Raw genomic sequence first — 5,212 nt, forward strand, 5'->3', positions numbered from 1 at the left:
TAATGAGAGTGATTCTCCTAAGTTCTTGAGTGATTCAAGAATCCATGAGTTTAATCAAAGGTCCTTTATCCCTTTGTGTGTTTCAACTCGTAGGCTTATCTTCCATTCTTGGAAGTGTGATGTCTATCAATTTCCGTTCCATTTTCTTTTATGTTTCCATTTTCTCATTTTAAATAATTTCTCAAATTTCTTGCTTCTTAGCATTCTAACAATGATAGATTAGGCAAACGAATCAAAGCCTGTGGATTCACATCATTTGGTATTCAGAGCCTGGCTATCTAGATTTAATATGGGAAAGGAAGTTTATTATACAAATTGTTTATCCGAAGGCCATCCATGTTTAGTTGCATTCGATTACGGAAGCGAAAACAATGTTGTGAGCCAAAGATTGGTGGAGAAACTCCAGTTTCCAGCAACCTTTCATCTGGATCAAGCATGGATCAAATTCAGTACATGGCAATGTGTGAAAGAAGTATTATGTGATATTGCTCACATGGACTCTTGTCATCTTCTTTTGGGATAGGCATGGCTTCGTTTTAGCACACTCCATCTTGATGAACGTTCCCTTTATTTGAGGCATGAGGGACATCAAAATAAGTAAAAATTTATGACACCAAGACAAGTCAGTAAGGATCAACGTAGGCTGAAGGAGAAAACAGAAAAAGAAGTAATATAAACTGCAGAAGGAAGGGAAAATAAAGAAAAAGAAATGGAACTAGAGAAAGTTTATTCGTCAAAGTTTTTCCTTCTGCAGTTTGTGATGTCATTTTACAGGAACAAAAGGATAAGCATGTGAATGAAACACACCAACTTCCATGTTTAAAAAGGAAGCTTGTTCATAGTGCTTTATTATGCATTTGGTCCGCCGATAAGAAGCAAATTCGTCAAACACAATGCATGGAATTATTTATTGTTACATATCAAGGTGGGGTACTGTTGCCAAGAAATGTTATCAACGGATTGCAACCATTGGAAAGTAACAAATATCAAGTTGAATTTGATCCTAGAAGAAGAGAATTAGTTTCGACTTTTGAAAAAATAAAAGTCCTTCAGAAGATCATAATAAACTTCCCTTAAAACTAGTGTTTTAAGATTCGGGACAAATCATCTTGAAGAATGAGGGTATGATGTGAATTGCATATGGGTCAAATGGAGGATGCCTAATGCGCCGTGTTGATGCAGTTTCTTTTATTTAAATAAGGGCCCAATGCTTTGTAAAATTGGCTGACCAAATTGTGTTTGTGTTTAACCAATTAATGGGCTTTAGTTTTGCTTTCTCTTCAAGTTGAAATAAGGATCCATATGCCAAGTTAAGAACCAACCTTTGGAAGATCAAGAGGACCTTTGCTCAAAGTTTGTGGATGACTTTCGGTAGCCTTAAATTCAGTTAAAATCGACCATTAAGTAGCGGATCATTATTAGCTTGAGTGGATCATTAATTAATCGCTTTAAGCGGGATGATATTGAAATTTATGTGTCTTTTGTAATTCTGATGGTTAAAGCTATTATATAAGTTGAACCATTTTCATCAATGAAGGCAAGCTGAGTTTTATTCAGAAAATAAACGAGTTTTATCTCATCTATCTTAGTGAGAGTGATTCTCCTAAGTTCTTGAGTGATTCAAGAATCCATGAGTTTAATCAAAGGTCCTTTATCCCTTTGTGTGTTTCAACTCTTAGGCTTATCTTCCATTCTTGGAAGTGTGATGTCTATCAATTTATGTTCCATCTTCTTTTATGTTTCCATTTTCTCGTTTTAAATAATTTCTCAAATTTCTTGCTTGTTAGCATTCCAACAATGATAGATCAGTCAAACGAATCGAACCCTGTGGATTCCCATCATTTGATATTCAGAGCCTGGCTATCTAGATTTGGAATAGGAAAGGAAGTTTATTATACAAAGTGTTTAACCGAAGGCCATCCATGTTTAGTTGCATTCGATTACGGAAGCGAAAACAATGTTGTGAGCCAAAGATTGGTGGAGAAAGTCCAGTTACCAGCAACCTTTCATCTGGATAAAGCATGGATCAAATTCAGTACATGGCAATGTGTGAAAGAAGTATTATGTGATATTGCTCCCATGGACTCTTGTCATCTTCTTTTGGGATGGGCATGGCTTCGTTTTAAAACATTCCATCTTGATGAACGTTCCCTTTATTTGAGGGATGAAGGATATCAAAAGAAGTAGAAATTTGTGGCATCACGACAAGTCAGTAAGGATCAACGTAGGCTGAAGGAGAAAACAGAAAAAGAAAGAATAGAAAAAGAAGAAATATAAACTACAGAAGGAAGGGAAAATAAAGAAAAAGAAATGGAACTAGAGAAAGTTTATTCGACAATGTTTTTCCTTCTACAATTTGTGATGTCATTTACAAGGAACAAAAGGATAAGCATGTAAATGAAACACACCAACTTCCATGTTTAAAAAGGAAGCTTGTTCATAGTGCTTTATTATGCATTTGGTCCGTCGATAAGAAGCAGATTCGTCAAACACAATGCATGGAATTATTTATTGTTACATATCAAGGTGGGGTACTGTTGCCAAGAAATGTTATCGACGGATTGCAACCATGGGAAAGTAACAAATATCAAGTTGAATTTGATCCTGGAAGAAGAGAATTAGTTTCGACTTTTGAAAAAATAAAAGTCCTTCACAAGATCATAATAAACTTACATTAAAACTAGTGTCTTAAGATTCGGGACAAATCATCTTGAAGAAGGAGGGTATGATGTGAATTGCATATGGGTCAAATGGAGGATGCCTAATGCGCCGTGTTGATGCAGTTTCTTTTATTTAAATAAGGGCCCAATGCTTTGTAAAATTGGCTGACCAAATTGTGTTTGTCCTTAACCAATTAATGGGCTTTAGTTTTGCTTTATCTTCAAGTCGAAATAAGGGTCCATATGCCAACTTAAGAACCAACCTTTGGAAGATCAAGAGGACCTTTGCTCAAAGTTTGTGGATGACTTTTGGTAGCCTTAAATTCAGTTAAAATCAACCATTAAGTAGCGGATCGTTATTAGCTTGAGTGGATCATTAATTAATCGCTTTAAGCGGGATGATATTGAAATTTATGTGTCTTTTGTAATTCTAATGGTTAAAGCTCCTATATAAGTTGAACCATTTTCATCAATGAAGGCAAGCTGAGTTTTATTCAGAAAATAGACGAGTTTTATCTCATCTATCTTAGTGTGAGTGATTCTCCTAAGTTGTTGAGTGATTCAAGAATCCATGAGTTTAATCAAAGGTCCTTTATCCCTTTGTGTGTTTCAACTCGTAGGCTTATCTTCTATTCTCGGAAGTGTGATGTCTATCAATTTTCGTTCCATCTTCTTTTATGTTTCCATTTTCTTGTTTTAAATAATTTCTCAAATTTCTTGCTTGTTAGCATTCCATCAATGATAGATCAGTCAAACGAATCGAACCCTCTGGATTCACATCATTTGGTATTCAGAGCCTGGCTATCTAGATTTGGAATAGGAAAGGAAGTTTATTATACAAAGTTTTTGAACGAAGGCCATCCATGTTTAGTTGCATTCGATTACGGAAGCGAAAACAATGTTGTGAGCCAAAGATTGGTGGAGAAACTCCAGTTACCAGTAACCTTTCATCTGGATCAAGCATGGATCAAATTCAGTACATGGCAATGTGTGAAAGAAGTATTATGTGATATTGCTCCCATGGACTCTTGTCATCTTCTTTTGGGATGGGCATGGCTTCGTTTTAAAACACTCCATCTTGATGAACGTTCCCTTTATTTGAGGGATGAGGGATATCAAAAGAAGTAGAAATTTGTGGCACCACGACAAGTTAGTAAGGATCAACGTAGGCTGAAGGAGAAAACAGAAAAAGAAAGAATAGAAAAAGAAGTAATATAAACTACAGAAGGAAGGGAAAATAAAGAAAAAGAAATGGAACTAGAGAAAGTTTATTCGAGAATGTTTTTCCTTCTACAGTTTGTGATGTCATTTACAGGGAACAAAAGGATAAGCATGTAAATGAAACACACCAACTTCCATGTTTAAAAAGGAAGCTTGTTCATAGTGTTTTATTATGCATTTGGTCCGTCGATAAGAAACAGATTCGTCAAACACAATGCATGGAATTATTTATTGTTACATATCAAGGTGGGGTACTGTTGCCAAGAAATGTTATCGACGGATTGCAACCATTGGAAAGTAACAAATATCAAGTTGAATTTGATCCTAGAAGAAGAGAATTAGTTTCGACTTTTGAAAAAATAAAAGTCCTTCACAAGATCATAATAAACTTACATTAAAACTAGTGCCTTAAGATTCGGGACAAATCATCTCGAAGAAGGAGGGTATGATGTGAATTGCATATGGGTCAAATGGAGGATGCCTAATGCACCGTGTTGATGCAGTTTCTTTTATTTAAATAAGGGCCCAATGCTTTGTAAAATTGGCTGACCAAATTGTGTTTGTGCTTAACCAATTAATGGGCTTTAGTTTTTCTTTATCTTCAAGTTGAAATAAGGGTCCATATGCCAACTTAAGAACCAACCTTTGGAAGATCAAGAGGACCTTTGCTCAAAGTTTGTGGATGACTTTTGGTAGCCTTAAATTCAGTTACAATCAACCATTAACTAGTGGATCGTTATTAGCTTGAGTGGATCATTAATTAATAGCTTTAAGCGGGATGATATTGAAATTTATGTGTCTTTTGTAATTTTGATGGTTAAAGCTCCTATATAAGTTGAACCTTTTTCATCAATGAAGGCAAGCTGAGTTTTATTCAGAAAATAGACGAGTTTTATCTCATGTATCTTAGTGAGAGTGATTATCCTAAGTTCTTGAGTGATTCAAGAATCCATGAGTTTAATCAAAGGTCCTTTATCCCTTTGTGTTTTTCAACTCTTAGGCTTATCTACCATTGTTGGAAGTGTGATGTCTATCAATTTCCGTTCCATCTTCTTTTATGTTTCCATTTTCTCATTTTAAATAATGTCTCAAATTTCTTGCTTGTTAGCATTCCAACAATGATAGATCAGTCAAATGAATCGAACCCTCTGGATTCACATCATTTGGTATTTAGAACCTGGCTATCTAGATTTGGAATAGGAAATGAAGTTTATTATACAAAGTGTTTAACCGAAGGCCATCCATGTTTAGTTGCATTCGATTACGGAAGCGAAAACAATGTTGTGATCCAATGATTGGTTGAGAAACTCCAATTACCAGCAACCTTTCAT

The sequence above is a fragment of the Vigna unguiculata genome, chromosome 3 (assembly GCF_037176805.1).
Source record: "Vigna unguiculata cultivar grain cowpea cultivar isolate G323 ecotype 2 chromosome 3, ASM3717680v1, whole genome shotgun sequence".
Classification (NCBI taxonomy): Eukaryota; Viridiplantae; Streptophyta; class Magnoliopsida; order Fabales; family Fabaceae; genus Vigna; species Vigna unguiculata.